General features: G+C 45.2%; 1 non-coding gene across 1 annotated transcript; it reads left to right on the forward strand.

The window, feature by feature from the left end:
* The first annotated feature begins 13,847 nt into the window (after positions 1-13,847).
* TRNAS-CGA (transfer RNA serine (anticodon CGA)) lies at positions 13,848-13,929 on the forward strand. Its single transcript has one exon. It is a non-coding gene; the product is annotated as a tRNA-Ser (tRNA).
* The last annotated feature ends 3,278 nt before the right edge of the window (positions 13,930-17,207 follow it).

A 17,207-nucleotide genomic window follows, 5' to 3' on the forward strand; every position in this document is an offset into this window, starting at 1 on the left:
CGCAAACTCCAAATATGCAGGCCTCAGGGTCGGGATCGAACCCACGACCTCCTGTATACCAGACGAGGTAATTAACATCTCGCCACGGTGGTGCCCTATAGCAGGCACAGCATGACAAAGCTTCGCGTGGGTTTGAGAAGGGCTCGTAATCTTGTTATTGTGGCTGTTTGTAGATGAAATAAAGATTTGTAAGATTTTTCACAAGTGTGGTGGTGGTGCACTAATGTCACACACACACAAAACACTGGAAACAATAAAGCCCCAGACTCGTTTTTTTTCCAAAAGGGCACTCTCAAACTGACGTTGGCATTGTGCCTCTAAACATTGCTGAATGTATGAACTTGGAAAAGCCACAGATATAAATACAGCAAATCATCCCGTTGTATTTTAGAACAAAAAGTTACTCGCAAGACGTGTCTCATACAATCTGTTGGAGAGAACACAAGTGAAACGGATAACAAGGTATGTACATCTAGGGCAATTATTGAAGGCTGACTTGGGATGAAACTTATGAAATAAAGGGGCGAGCGAGAGCAGATTGGAGTGCTTTTGTAAAAAAAAAAAAAATTTGGACAACGTTACCGATGTGCCAAAAGGGGGAAGTTTTCAATCATGGCGTATTGCCTGCTCTGACATGTGGATTCAGAAAACATGGACTCTTACAAACAAAACGGAACGAAAGCTGAGATGTCGTAAAAAAGAATGCATAGAGAGATGCATCCAAGAAATTGCACTTAAGAGAAACAGAAAGGGGGGGGGGGGGGTGGGTCTGGACCGCCCTACTCAACATGCTGCCACCGCGAACCTCGACAGGACAAGCGGATTGAGAAACGAACGAACCAACGAGCAACAGAAACTCGTAGATCGGAGAAGACGTGCAAAAACAGAGACGTCCCATAGACTGTGTAAGCAAGTTGCCTTGTGCTGGACACATTGCAAGAAGGGGAATTGATGGCCAGTGGATGAGGATGGTGACAGAATGGCAGCAGAAAGAGGGAACATGCCTCACATGACAACCACTCACAGTCGTAAGGTCAACTCTCCATTACCATTATCTCTGAGGTTGATTAAATAAGTAGCCCGCCCCAGCCCCCCTCTTTGTGAGAAGCCTACAGTGATCTTCTTCTGGGGGAACTGGCACCTACCTTTGGAATGTGGAATGTCCACCCACAGTGCAGTGTTGCCACTGGAGGTCAGTGCCACTCCGTTGCACGTTGGAACAGATGTGTGTATATGTCGATTTAAAGCTTTCGTGACTGCAGGGATTCATCTTCTTGGTTCTTTCAGTAAAGTCACGTAGAATGGAAATAATAAAATGATAAAACATAATAAAATAATTCTCACGACGTTTCGGCCACAACGCAAGCAGCCGTCCTCAGGTGAAGAACAGGTCTGTCTGAATTTATTCAGACGCTGTCTTTCCGACAGACCTGTTCTTCACCTGAGGACGGCTGCTTGCGTTGTGGCCGAAACGTCGTGAGAATTATTTTATTATGTTTTATTATTTTATTATTTCCATTCTACGTGACTTTACCGAAAGAACCAAGAAGATGTGTGTATGTTGAACTTCTACTCGCACCGTACGTAGCCAATCGTGCTAAGCGGAAGTGCAGATTTTGACGTCATCATATCATCATTCATTAATTTTTCTTCACCTCCCATGCAGTGCACCATTCAGCATGTACTGAATGTGCATGTCATTGCAGGTCCAATATGAGGTTGCATTTATCAGGTATGGTGCAGGTCATTTACACAATACATCAGAATTCTCAACATTGCAAAGTTCTCAACTGCTTGAGACTCTTCATCCAATTCAATTGACATGTATCTATAAATTGTCGGTGTAGTTTATAACACGTGCCATATGTTAGATGAGAACGTATTAATGCATCACAGCAACGCGGACAATATTTTGATTGTCGGAGATGGGAAATTGTTCCATTTGGGTGCCTTAAAAAAACAATATTGCTGCTTAAACCCACGTGCGGCCATTGATTTTCAACAAACAAGCCTGTTAGTGGCAAGTCGAAATCCTTAGTCATCCTTCACTCCTCTGTTAGAGGTCGCTCCTGTTCCTCTGCTGCTGACTCCCTCCGCCTGGTCAAGTTTAGGCTCAATACCTTCCTGTTCTCCCCTGTCTATGACTGATATATGAAATAAATAAATACAACAATGCCCCCTTTTTTCCCAGTGATACACGCTTACCACTATTCTGTGCACCATCTTGAGATGGGTGTCACATTCAGGTGCAGTATAAATCCAAATTGCATCATTCATTGTATCTGCATGGCATGGTTTGCCCGGGTCACATCTATAGGATGCTGACAAGTACACATGCAAATTGGAAGAATGTAGATTACGGTTGGTGTCAAATGTCCTCTCATTGTGCAGGTGCTCGGAGCATTAGGCCGCGTTATGATCGAGATGGACAGGCTATTATTGACCAATGTGTTTAGTTGCCGGTAATAGATTTGTCCGCATGGCACATGGCCACATGTCTAATCAATTAAGAGGGCACCAAAGGCCAGTTTCAACAGATCTCTGTAATACCACTCGTACATCTTAATCTGCGGCGCACAGAAGCCTCAACACCTGTTTAGTGTTCAGTGCGTCACACCAAAATGCACGGGCATGTTTCCAAAGGGAAGTGAATTTGCTCTGTTCGTTAGATGCATGTATGTTGAACCTCTTTCGCATCGTACGTGGTTAGCCGTGCTAATCGAAGGTGCGGGGGGAAAATACCACCAAACTAAACACAAAAGGCCGTCCTACAGCAATGAGTTTTCAATCGAGATTTTTTAAAATATAGATCAATGTTATGTAACAGAGAAATGTGCCTCTGTGCTAAGGGGGTACCTCCCATAGGAACTCTGAAATTGCATTACAAAGTCTGAAGAGAAATGTGCCATTATCTCTTCAGAGTTCAAATGGGCACAACAAATTACGCCGAGCTTGCAATTCTAGATATGTAAAAAATTTTGACCAGTGACCATTTATTGGGAGTAAAACACCGAGATAATTAGTATGTACAGGTTATGCAAGGGTACAACTGATTGTCCCGAAGCAATATAAAAAAGTTTCGCCTTAAAGTATCCTCAAACACTGAACAATAAAGGTAACAACCGTGTCTACAAGCGTGTCTACTTAAAGCTTTCGTAACTGCAGGGATTCATCTTCTTGGTTCTTTCGGTAAAGTCACGTAGAAGGGAAGTAATAAAATAATAAAAAATAAAACGTAATAAAATAATTCTCACGACGTTTCGGCTACAATTATTTTATTACGTTTTATTTTTTATTATTTTATTACTTCCCTTCTACGTGACTTTACCGAAAGAACCAAGAAGAAGCGTGTCTACGCTTGTGTGTAGGCCCTCCGTTGTGTTGTCGGGGATGTTCCACGCGCTGTTGGGCATGATGTCGAGACGTTTCCCGTTGCAACGCAGAAGCGCTTCAAACTGAAGTCAAATCCTGAAGAGGAACGTGGAGCAGAAAATCGCCGGGCGACCACATCAAACAGCACAACCACGAAATCCTCCGCCGAACTTGGATCGATGCGTTTCCACTGCAATGGCCCTGTTCTCAAAGTCGTTCTTTCCTTAATTCATATACCGTATGTAGTTGAGTGTCCAAGTGAATCTCGGACCAATTAGTATGAAATGAAGCCATCATATGCTATCGCTGAACTCTAAAGGTTCTTTAAAAAAAAAACACTCCCACCCACACATGCCCAAGCTTGTCTCATCCTGACATAAGCGCATGGATGCCGTCAGCGATTCATTGTTTCGGGGTGGCTCCCTGCAGCCACTGCAGAACATTTATTTTCACTTTATTATCATCGTGGAGCTCCTCCTGCGGAGAGCTGTGCTCGGGGGTGCAGGGTTTTTTTTTAGTGGGTGACAAAGGCTGCCTGTGGTTTGTTGTCGCACGCCAGATTCACAGCGCCCCTATGACGACGCCGCTGCTGCTGCGGTGACACGTGCGTGCGCGCGTGCATTCCCCCACCACCCAGAAACAACAATTCGAGACACTGGGCAACAGCTGCCGGGTGTTATTCTGACACCGTGACGGCCCCTTAGAGAGCATGCGGATGGAATATATGCGCCACGGTGGCGAAAATGTTAACTACCTCGCCTGGTATGCAGGAGGTCGTGGCTTCGATCTCGATCCCAACCCTGATGCGCGTGTTCTCCCCGTGGTTGCGTGGACTTTTCTGCCGGTCCTCCGGTTTTGCCCCTCCACGTTTAGAATCAACTTCACGCATAAATTTTAATTTAAAGCTTTCGTGACTGCAGGGATTCATCTTCTTGGTTCTTTCGGTAAAGTCACGTAGAAGGGAAGTAATAAAATAATAAAAACATAATAAAATTATTCTCACGACGTTTCGGCCACAACGCAAGCAGCCGTCTTTCACCTGAGGACGGCTGCTTGCGTTGTGGCCGAAACGTCGTGAGAATAATTTTATTATGTTTTATTTTTATTATTTTATTACTTCCCTTCTACGTAACTTCACGCATTTTAGAGTGTTTGGCTGCAATAAATTCCCACACGATGAGACACATAGTTGAGCTGTGATGGGTAGCCAGGTCGCTCCTGCAAAAATAGCTGTATAGCTCAGCGGGCCTTACCTGGTAAAATAAAAATAAAGGTTTATTTTAGTTTTATTTAAGAGTGAGTCGTTCGATTCACTTGTTTCTTATTGACACCCCAGTGTCGATCCTCTTTGAGAAGATAACGAAACTGACGCGTAAAAATGTACACACGTGTATAATATGACCAGGAACAGACGCACCCGATCTTCTCAGATATAGCCTGGGATAGTGCGTGGATGTGTGACCACCGTTACGTGCAAGAGGCAGTGCAGCAAAATCCGTTATTGTTCTGCATTCCCCCCCCCCCCCACCATCACAAAACTGCACTGACCGGAATGGTGAAGTATGGTCAAACATCCCTCACGGCCTGCAGGTCCGTGAGGTAGGTAACTCGTCCAACATTGGATGGTCAAAACGGGCTATACACACACACATGTAAATGATTGGTTCTCTCTTCATATACCGTGGATATATATATATAAAACACGAGTCATTGCTCAATACATCAAGGCAGTATTGTAAAGTGATAAATGAGGCATGCATGTTTAGAGCTGGGTTGGTTTATGTATGCATCCCAATATGCATTATAGCGATTTAACATTTTAAACGCATGTTATTTTTTTACTTTTTCAGTATTTCAGCAACAGTACTGACTTGCCGTGGCTCTTCCCCTTGTGGATGTATAGGAATGGAAAGCTGTTGTCTTTTCAACCGAGATTCTTCTTTGGCAGCTCTGATTGATCCAGCGAAGAGCTTCACTATTCTTAAGGCCACGATGCCCTTCTCTTGAAAAGGGCTTTGTCATGATTTTTTGCCCCTTAATGGCTGGGCCATCTCACATAATTTAAAGTGACGGGGTTTTTTTTCTTAAAAAAAAAATCTCTCCCCTGTGCCTTCCCCACAAAGGGTAAGCCCAACTTAGTGGAGCAGAGGAGAGAAAAAAGAAATGTACACACTTTTCTTGAACATCAATTCTTCGGCACTTATACTCCAGAGCTCTCTTAGGGGGAAAAATATATATGAAAAAGTGAACATCGTTTTCCACTAAAATTATCACAGAAATACGCCTACACTTGCACAGTGTTATACACACACGAGAATATATGGTAAATTAAATATATAAAAATATGTCTTGTATAACCTACATAGGCTCCTGCGGTATTATGGAGCATCGATTCAAGCTCAGGAGGAGTTGATATGACCAGCACTGGTGTTCACACACTACGCCAGGAACTTATTTCAGGCCGAGTTGACCCATAACCGGTTGAGATATTTCCCTCGCCAATGAAATTACCCGCAGCCAGGAATTAACTCAGGTGGCGGGGATCACAGAGCACAATGTGCTAGCTGCTGCACTGCTGGCAATCCACATATAAGCAGTACAGCATATAGAAAGATAGATGAATAGGCACAGACACACAATGTGACGTGTATCAGAGGCACACGCCAGGATAATGACAAACACAAAGACACATCATTTATAGATACGCAGTACATTTGTGAATATTTAACGCTTAGATTTAACTCCCCTTTGTCGAGCTGTGTTTAATGGTTTAATGCTCGGTTTTGTCTGTTACTTGGCCAACTACATAACACTTAAATGACACTGGTCAAAAAAAAAAACATGTTTTTCTGGCCTGGACTTTTGTAGCTGTTTTAGACTAATTTCAGGGTGCTGATTCCAAATCTGATCTCAGATTTGCTCTATCACATCTCTTTTTTATGCTATCGGCATACCCCATTTTCATTGATTTTACCCGAAATTAACTTTGTCACTTATGATTGCAAGTTGTTGCGAGTCAGTGACTGCTTTAGTGTTAAAACATGGTGCTGTATTTTTAGGATAGTGTGTTTATAATATCATTTTATGTAGATATCCACATTTATTTAATATTTTTCTTCTGCAGTTTTTATTGAAAATGCAATATTTGATATCTCAAAAACCTGATGTGATAAACAAAAACTGATGCCAGATTTGGAATAAGCACCCCAAATTTACCTTAAACGCGTTGGAATACCTTATGCCAGAAAAAGTGCGTTGACCCGTGTTATAACAGTTTACAGACCATTCTCAATCCACTGCCTTGGTGAAGGCCTCCCATGCTACGTTGGTGATGGTGTTTTTCTTTACCATACTTCACCACGCTGTTTCGTGTGATGATGGTGAGAACGGCGAGGGGTGTGGTGGCAGGATGATCGGTCCAGTTAATATTCGCCACAGATATTTGCCGTGGCTGGGAATCAAAATTAGGTCAGCGGGTTTTCAGCTCATTGCGTGAGCCACCCACTGCGTATCTCTTCCCTCCCTTATGCTGCATATTTGATTAAGAATGCCCTTCAATAAAATGTGCATACTCTATTTCTGTGTGGTAGCATTTAAGCCAAGGGAATCCAGATGTATCGCGTGTACACCAAAACAGAGTTATTGTTCATAGCCGACTTTAAATGAGGTGCATTATTAAATGTGCATTATTAAATGTGCATTATTAAATGTGCATTATTAAACGTTCTCGGGGCCTTCCACCAATCGGGGTGTACAGCTGTCGGTAAGGATTACAAACAGGATTGCCCCCACGCGCGCTGCCAGGCGGATTTTCCACGAACTTCTTCACCGTCCTTCAACGTCGCTACGAATCGCATTCACGGCAGGGCCCGCTGTTGCTGAAACTTCTCTTTTTTTAGGGAGGGGGAGGCGAGGATTCATCAAATATAAAGGCAGCTCGCTCCAGCTTAGACCAGTAACGTGGGCTACGTGTGCAGCACTCGGATTATATGAATGCCAAGGGTAGGGATAACTCTCGGCACGCGGCAGAAAGCCCTATGTTGTGTTGGAGGGCATTTTGCCCGTCCTCTGTCCGTCTGATTGAAACGAAATCAAATGCCACGAGTCCACAAATACCGGCGAAAACGTGAACAGTTAAACGCAAAAGTCGACTTTCAAATAAAACAGACATTGGCTGGAATGTGACTGACAAAGTCAGATGTTAATACTCAGAGAACGGCAGTAAAGTAAAGCAATTCGCTTGTATCGAACACAGTAGGATAAGGTATTCATGTCGGTATGAAAGCTACGTCAATGATGCCTTTAATGTATTCAACACGATTTTATCTGTGTACACTATTCCCCATTCAGACACTTGCGTTGCGTATGGATCATTAAAGTAGAAACGATACACCACACACTGCGCTCTTATTGGTCGAGGTTGTTAGCCGAGGCTGTATGATTGCTGAAGTGTGGAGGCCATTGCATAATTGAATATCCTTCAACGTCCGATTTTTGCTGCAAGTTTTATTGGGCCGGGGAGTTCAGCACGAGGGTTCATTCGTCAGTGGAGAGGACATCTGGCCCCCCGCCGTCAATTTGTGATCGTGACGACGCAACTAATAATGGGATTTTCAATGTGGTGTTCGAAATGCCGGTGAAGGTGCGGTGGCTGTCCCACCACTGTTTCCGTGACAACAAGCGTTCGTGACAAAAGTCCCCCTACAGACCTTTTCCAAACCACGTTGGATTTCGGCCTCCCCACCCCAGAATCAGAATACTTACTTTTACTGGATAAATACGATGAGCCATGAAGCTCTTTTTCACAGATGTCCATCTTGGTCACAGGCATCTTGGTCATAGGCGTTGTCTGACCGTACTTTACCGAACTTTTGAAGGGGCCAACACCGGTTCAGCTATCACTTGCCACTGATGTTAACCATGGCCAGGAATCGAACTCAGGCGGCCGGACTAATAAAGCAGTGTGATAACCACTAAGTTGCCACTCCACTCTTAGTGACAAGTAAAATATTGAAACGTTGAAAGATGAGGGCAGTAGCTTGGCCTGCAAGTCACACAGGCATGGATTTTGTGTGGGTAGGGGAATGCCCCTTTAATGATGACTTCGTGATTATAACGTGCAAGTTGGTTTGGAGCCATTGCGGTTCACACAGAAGGTCACCCGGTTTATGATTAAAAGCTTCAGCTCAACCGCACAATGCCAGATCCTCACATACGAAGGAGACATCACAGCGATACACTCCGCCACTCCTGACGCAGTTATCTGGCTTGACCACCTGGGTGTCAATTTGTAGTTGTTGCTCTGAGATAGTTGCCAAGGTTATTCAACTGCTATTCCAGCTTTCCACTTAGAGCTACAATGGATACGATGCATTGGAATCAATGATCGTCGGACCGCTTGTTGGACGAAGTCTAAGGTGCAACGTCGAGCCCGTGAGACAAGGGGATTGGTAGGTGCCATCTGAGTCGGTACCAACTGGGGTGACAAATGCTACCAGTATCCACCATGGGTATTGTTCGATATGAACAGAAATCTTGAAAAAGAGAAAAAATCCAAAATGTTATTCGTTATCAAGAACACAACGATAGCCTTATTTAGCGACTTATTTTCTCATAAAGAGCTACCACGTTGACTCTGCGATCGTACATGACCGTGATCTAGAGATACAATTCTTTGAAGAAACTCATTGTTAGCATTTGCCACCCTGGGTGGTTAACGATAAGCCATTTTTTTGGGCCAAAACGGCTCAGGTTTCTAATGTGTCTGTTGGCAAGTGACCTTCCGCAGTTCGTCTATGGGGAGTTCCAGGGGGCTCTCACAGCCAATGTGGTTTGGCATTGGAGCTTGCCCCTCGCATGAAACGTGGCCCTGGCACTTAGAACAATTACACTTTAATGCGAACACGACATTGTACGAGTATACCGAGAGTAACATTTTTAAATGTATGATTGGTACATTTATATAAATTTCATGAGACATGTTTCGTTTCAATACATACATTTAATGTATGGTGCAGTCCATAATAGAGGGGTTTTCTTTTTTTTTTGTGAAAATAGTCTCGCTAAACCCGCCACCACCAGACACAGCCAATAAGCAAGGTTTGTCACGTAAAAAAAGACATTCTTGCGGAGGGAGCTGGTAGGAACGTTGGGTTGCTCGGTCAATGGCCTGCAGGGTCAACGGCGGCGTGGTGTATTCCGCAAATATGCCCGACTGTGAGGGCGGGCACAAGCCGGCGTGAGTAGGTTAAACGTTGAGTTTTATAAGGGCACCACGGGGTGACCAGCCCTTCCCCACCCAGCCCCACCCCTCCCACCACCCCACCCAGCCCCACCCTCCCCACCCAGCCCCTCCCCACCCTCCCCTCCCCACCCATCCCCTCCCCACCCTCCCCACCCAACCCCTCCCCACCCTCCCCTCTCCACCCAGCCCCACCTTCCCCACCCAGCCCCTCCCCACCCTCCCCTCTCCACCCAGCCCCACCCCTCCCATTTTTGGATGCACGACGGACGGACACAATAATCCCCTGTGGGCTGGTGGAACCAGGTGGTTCCTGCCAGTATAACATGCCAACAAGTTTGTAATTCGAGTACGACGTGTCGCCGGTAATTACAACCATCCTCATCATGCGATAGGCAGAATTTTATTGTACAGTATTGTGTTTGCATGTGGTTGTGTCGTGATAGTTACTAAACACGGGTTCCATATCTCAGCATAGTCAGCCAAGAATACCGCACTCTATAAACATGTCCGTTATAAACACACGGACAAATACAATGTGGCTTTAGATGTACAAGGGCCCATTTTGTCCTCACAGTTCACTTTTTTAAAGAACAACTTTCTCTAAGCAAAAAAAAAATTTCGCCTATAATTATAGGGTAAAAAAAAATCCAATGCCAAATTGGGAATCGGGCTCTGGGCAATACATGTACATGAACTGTAGTATTTATTTTATTGTACGTCTGTTATGTAAGAGTTTCTGTTATGAATACCAAGTTTCCCTCAGCACTCTACTTTCACTTGACCCTACAGCCAGTGCGATGTTAACTCCCTCGCCTGGTGTGCAGTAGGTTGTGGGTTCGATCCTGACCCTGATGATGCCTGTTGTATTTGGAGTTTGCAAGTCTCTCTCCCCGTGGTCGTGTCGATTTTCCCCTCTGCATTTATAGTCACTTCGTTGAGCTATCATTTGCGAAAGCCGGGTGGCTTCTAAAAAAAGAGCTTATTGCCTCAGTGGGCCTTACCTGCTAAAATACAAAAAATTAAAATAGTAAATCCATAACTCCTTACCCCCCCCCCCCCCCGTACAGCACCCCTACAAGCCCTCGTATCGGCCTCTTGCCTGCCTCTAGGCAGTGGCAGCCTCCATCGTGTTGCCCCAGGTGTGCGTACGTGTTTCATCTGCGCGTGTGTGCGTGTGTGTGTGCTGTAGTGGGGAGCGGTAGTGTAGTGGTTAGTGCGCTGCGCTATAAACCCGGCGACCCGGGTTAGATTCCCGCTCACGGCCAGCACCGGTGACGATTATCTGAACCGGTCCTGGGCCTCCCCTAGATCGACTCAGCCTCAAATGAGTACCTGGTGCGGTGTGTAAACATCGCCACTGCGGAGACAAAGGCGGTCGGGCGTGGTGCTGGCCACCCACCCCCTCGTGTACCGTTCTCGCCTTCATAGGTGCTCGCTAACAGCACTTGCCCCTACAGTCTGTTAAGGCTATAGGGGGGATCTTTTTTGTATTTTTGTAGTGGTTAGCGCGTTGCGCTACGAACCCGGCGACCCGAGTTCGATTCCCGCTCACGGCCAACAACGGCGACGATTATCTGAACCGGTCCTGGTGCCTGCCTTAGGTCGACTCAGCCTCAAATGAGCACATCGCCACCGGGGAGACAAAGGCGGCCGGGCGTGGTGCTGTCCACCCACCCCCTCGTGTGCAGTTCCGGCCTTCATAGGTGCTACTCGCTAACAGCGCTTGCCCCAACAGTCTGTTCAGGCTATACGGGGGATCTTTGTCTTTTGTTGTTGTTGCTGTTGTGCCTCTACCCCCCCGCCCCCACTTGGTCACGGGGTTAGCAAAACCTGCGCAGATGTCGAACGTGTTTGTTCAGCACTTCCCAACTTTCAGCCCCGCTGGGGTGGAGAGCGTCAAGCCGAGAGCCACGCACCTAACGGGGGGCTGGGAGGAGGGGGGGCTTAACAACACAGCGCAGTGTCGAACAACAACAACAAAAGCCCCCGTCACAATTCACGCGTCTCCTTTGTTTTCCTTCCCTTTGTTTTAGTCATTTGTTGTTGTTGCTTGAGTTGTGTGTGTGTGGTTGTGGAGCCTCGAATGAGTACCTGGATGTGTGAACATCGCCACTGGGGAGACAAAGGCGGCCGGGCGTGGTGCTGGCCACCCACCCCCTCGTGTACCGTTCCGGCCATCATAGGCGCTACTCGCTAACAGCACTTGCCCCTACAGTCTGTTCAGTCTATACGGGGATCTTTGTCTTTGTGGCAGTGGAGCGGTGGTGTAGCGGTTGGCGCGCTGCGCTTACTGAACCCGGCGACCCGAGTTCCGATTCCCGCTCACAGCCAGCACCGGTGACGATTAATTGAACCGGTCCTGGGGCTTCCCCTCGGTCGACTCAGCCTCAAATGAGTACCCGGTGCAATGTGTAAACATCGCCACTGGGGAGACAAAGGCGGTCGGGCGTGGTGCTGGCCACCCACCCCCTCGAGTACCGTTCCGGCCTTCAAAGGGTTTTAGGGGGTGTCTGTGATCTTTGTCTTTTTGTTACGATGCCAGTCCGTCACACAGCCGTCACACACGCGTGTTGTGTTGTTTGAGCTCGGATGGGTGTAAATAAAGAAATAAACAAAAAACACACGCGCGTTTTGGCAGTGTTTCTGCTGCGCACAGAATAAAATGCGTGAGAGGCGATTGTGTTTTTTTTTGCGCACTTTAGCCTATTCGTGCTTGTGGGTCGAGAGAGTTGATCTTGCTTATCATTCTGAAATGCTCGCGCTTTTCTCTTTTTTAAACATGCGAATGTCATTACTGTGAGGGTGAAAAAAAGCTTGCCAATGTTACTTGCTCACTCGTGCGGTATGTTTATGATGGATTATAAGTATTTCTTCACGTGCGTGTGTGTGTATATAGTACGTGTACAGCTTCTTCTTGGTTCTTTCGGTAAAGTCACGTAGAAGGAAAATAATAATAAAAATAATAAAATAATAATAAAATATAATAAAATAATTTTTTTACGACGTTTGTTGGACAATTCTCACGACGTTTCGGCCACAACGCAAGTAGCGTTGTGGCCGAAACGTCGTGAGAATTGTATTTTATTAGGTTTTATTTCTATTATTTTAGTATTTCCCTTCTACGTGACTTTACCGACAGAACCAAGAAGATGAATCCCTGCAGTCACGAAAGCTTTAAATGGAAATTTTACGTGCACAGCTGTTGGACAATCCACTGCTGGATGATAGTGCCCCCTGCCCCGCGTCGCGTGGATTCGCAGGGGGGGCTTTGACCATACTTCACCACGCCGGTCAGTGGGTGTTGTTGAGTGGCATAGACGAGGCAGCACAGTAGTAGTGCAGCCGTGCGTGTTGCTTCACTGCCAGGCGCGTGGCTCCACAGCTGATAACACCTGTTATTCACAAGCCTGCTTAGCGTCTGGTCAGGCCCGGTCTGGGTTACTTAATCATAGGGGCCGTCCATAAATGACGTCACGCACCTAGGGGAGGGGGGGGTCAGACATTTGTGACGATGTGACGAGGAGGGAGGGGGGGTTTGAGAAATGTGACGTCACATCAAAATGCGCAACTTTAAATAAATATAGACAACACGTTCTACTTAATTAAATAGACATTTTAACAAATGTTTTCTCCTACAACATCAGAGTGCAGCGCCACATTAAATACGCACTACAATGACAATAGTTTAAAGCGATTTGAAGCATGTTTTATATCTTTTGGGGGGGGGTGGGGCAGAGCTTTGTGACGTCATATTTTAGGGGGGGTCTGACTTTTTGTGACGCCGTGTGACGAAGGGGGGGGGGGGTCCAAAATCGTCCAAAGTGGCGTGACGTCATTTATGGGCAGCCCCATAGGTCTGTATGCATCCAAAACATACATTAAATACCAGCTCCCGGCATCCCTGCAACTGAACAGTAAGGTTACTCTGAGCCAAACTGCTAAAAGATAATGGGTCACAATAAACACTGAGCTTTTATAATAATTCACTCAACCCCAAGAAAAGCATTCACTTGTCACGATCCAGGGTCATGGTTCAAGTTAACATACATCGTTATTATTTTAGAAAAATATTGGCACTTATTTCGGTCAGCTGCAACTATATGAGGCTGCGCCAAGGCAGGGAACACAAAGGGCATGAAGCTACATGCTTGCACGCCGCGGGTGTGTGTGCGTGTTTGAATAGCCGATAACAGTGTCTTGGGCACTAACAATAGGTCAATAAGTGGCCTGAGTCATGGTGGCCGAGTGGTTAAGGCGTTGGACTCGAAATCCAATGGGGTCTCCCCGCACAGGTTCAAATCCTGTCCATGACGGATTAGTTTTAATCCAGCCGGCTTGCACTCGATCGCCAGCAGGGGTTGTTTACTATTATAATAGGGCAGGGTACTTTTTGACTTTTGCTTGTTGCACTATTGGATGCAAGGCATCCATTAGAGAGCTCTCGAGAGGCTTTTCTCCTGAGAAAGAAGTACACGCATACATCGATTGCGGTGCAACCCACTCGTAACTGCTGTGTGGACAGAGGCAGAGGTGGTGGATGGGGAGGATTTAAGAAACTTGCACCGTTGTTTCAACTGCCGCACCGGTAGCTCAGAACGCCGACTTCTGGGGTTGTACAAGTCCCGTGCGTTCACCATCACGCCACGGCCGAGACCTTTTAATATTCCGATATACGGAATGGAGTTGAATTACAGAAAAAGCACGGTCCGCACAGTTGGATGGAGAAAAAACGAAGTGGGTGCCTTAGCACGCGGTACCTAACCCCGCTACAGAAACGTCTGCCTGTGGAAGCAATTAAATGGAATCTGCGTTATGTGGTGACTTTGCGGTGCCTTTGGGGGGGTGGGGGTTGGGGCATGATGGGGGGGGGTGGGGTGGGCACTTCTCACTCTGCACTTTTTGAACCTGACTTTCAAAGGGGCTTCACGTCCGAAAGGAAATAAGAAAGCCTGTCCCTGTGTATCAAGGACACATTAAAGGACACGTTGCTAACGTTTCCTTTTTGACCGTGTGTGCGTGTGTGTTGCCAGATGAAGAGCGCGTGGCTTGATTGGCAGCGTCGCCGGGAATAACCTGTGAAATATCTGTGAACCTCTTCACCCGCTTTGAAGGTTGTGAACAGGTAACTCCCCTCGTGCTTTCTCTCAGGCGGTGTTTAGGCTGCACACGTAGTCTCCCCATGCCGTTGTGCCAACACCCAGCCGCAAATGTGTCCAACCCTCCCTCTTGTGCGACTCTGTCAAGAAATATCTACTCTGTGCTGTCTGGTTGCCTGGGCAAAAATGGGCAATGTGCTTGCCCAATCCTGGATCAACTATTCAATAAACAATCCGAGGATCAGACACATGAACAGTGAGAAGCATAGAAAAAGCCACGCTCAGTCTTGCACAGATGCATCATAGAACAAAAACAACAGTAGAGACATCCATATTAACTATAAAGGAAAATAGATTGAATAGCGCAGGACGCATACATCGAAGTATTCACGAGGGATACATTCCGGAGATGCTAGTGAATAGCAAATTGTGCAGATAATTTTTATTGGCCTACGTAAGCCTATCTTTTCAATTAATTACCTAAGAAAAATACGTAAATAAGCTGTTAAATACATGAAAATTATCAAACCAACACATGTTAAATTGGTTATAATAAACATAAAGTAAATAATAATACATTTTAAAGTATTAAATTATATTCTTTGGGTCTTTCGGTAAAGTCACGTAAATAGTTGCTGATGATACTGTCTGGTATGGAATATAAAGAGTAATTGTAAGGGTGTTTTTAAATCCTTTATATTAAGTTCGCTTGCTTGCTTAGGACCGTGCAAATCTTTCAGTCGTTTTTTAACCCACTTCCCGTGATCCAATCGAGCTGACATTTTCCACACAGACTCGTTGTGCGTGACAATTAATGTTCGTGAAATTTTTTTTTCCAAAATTTTACACTTTTTAGGACAAAAATATTATATTTAATTACCAATTGCTTAATGGTGCAATGCAATCGTCTGACCCATAGGTGGCAGCCATCTCAAGCCAGAGGACGAGAGGACTCTAGCCGCCACGCATAGAAAGGATTTATAGTGAAAAACTTTGTTTTTACGGGTTATACTTATTTTTAGTTTTTAACGGAAGGTCCCAATTGGGATGATAGCTCCTTGATTATCTAAATATCAATATGTATGACCATGCACAATTATGTGTCGACTTTGTTCCATGTGATGGCCCAGTGACTTTACCGAAATACCCAAAGAATATTAATTCCTGCACTCACGAAAGCTTTAAGTCAATATTAAATTATAGTTTATCAATGAACTTACCTTAAATTATGATGATGCTGTGCAGTAGAATCACTATCTCATCACTTTATCGCATCACTTTCTCGCATCACATTCTCTCTCATCACTTCAACTCATCACTTTCTTTATCCCTCTCAATGCAGTTGAGGACAGCGAGTTCATGAATACCGAGGGAATACTGCAGACGACACTGATGATGGAAGGACAGCTAAAGGAGCGAATTGTGCTTGGGCGAACGACCATGAGCTAAAAGAGTTCGGCCTTATGTGCAGGAGTGAGATGGATTGTAGCTTTGCAAGGCCACGGGGGTTGGTAACAGCATGTGATGGGGAGGTCTTCGTCAAGGTGGATATACAATAGCTGCTGATGATACCGTCTGGTATGGAATATAAAGAGTAATTGTAAGGGTGTTTTTTTTTCCTTTTTCAGGAAGGTGCTGATTGGGATAATGATCCCCTTCATTTTCTAAATCTCAATATGTATGAACCATGCACAATTATGTGTCGACTGTGTTCCATGTGATGGCCCAGTAGTGCAGTGGATAAAGCACTGTGCTATTAACTTGTTTGACCGAATTTTTTTATTCCTGAGCACGGCTAACATCAGTGGCGAGTGATGTCTGAACTAATCCTGGGCCTCCTCTTTTCACAAGCCATCACTGACCAGCAGCGTGGTGAAATATAGTCAAACAAATCCCATTACCGACACAGCGTTGAGAGGCGTCGTGCAGAAATGGGTTGAAAAAGGGGTGGTATTTATTAATTATTACCCATTCCATGAAGCTTATCGTGGGTTAGGTAAGAGTTTCATACTCAATGAGTCTTTCTTAGGTAAACACATAATAATGATAATAATAATAAGTATTAATAAAATAAACATGACACAGTTTTTCAATTGTAAATAGTTTGTTTTAATTTGCCTCTCAAAGCCTTGAGTATATCAACTTAATAGTGACCTTTAACTATGAACGAGAACTTCATGAGCTTCTTCAGGATGGTCTTGCATTGGAATGCTTGGCCAATTTTAATATCGAGTGTTTGTCATGTGAGAATAAACCAGAGTACCTGGAGAAAAGTCACATATGTTTGGGGAGGAATGCTCAAAGCTTCGCTGTACTGCCTTCTCCTAGTGACTTTGCATCCCAAGCCTATATTTTTATACGATCTCCGAAGCAAATTCTAACCGGGCTCAATTCCAATATCTAATGAGATTGAGTGCATGCAGATTCATTTGGTCGTAATATTCTTGAATTTGTTTAGCTTTGGCTGAGCCAACTCATTGTGTGGGTGGGAAATA

This window comes from Lethenteron reissneri, chromosome 36 (assembly GCF_015708825.2).
Source record: "Lethenteron reissneri isolate LAM-NWPU_2019-01 chromosome 36, ASM1570882v1, whole genome shotgun sequence".
Taxonomy (NCBI): domain Eukaryota; kingdom Metazoa; phylum Chordata; class Hyperoartia; order Petromyzontiformes; family Petromyzontidae; genus Lethenteron; species Lethenteron reissneri.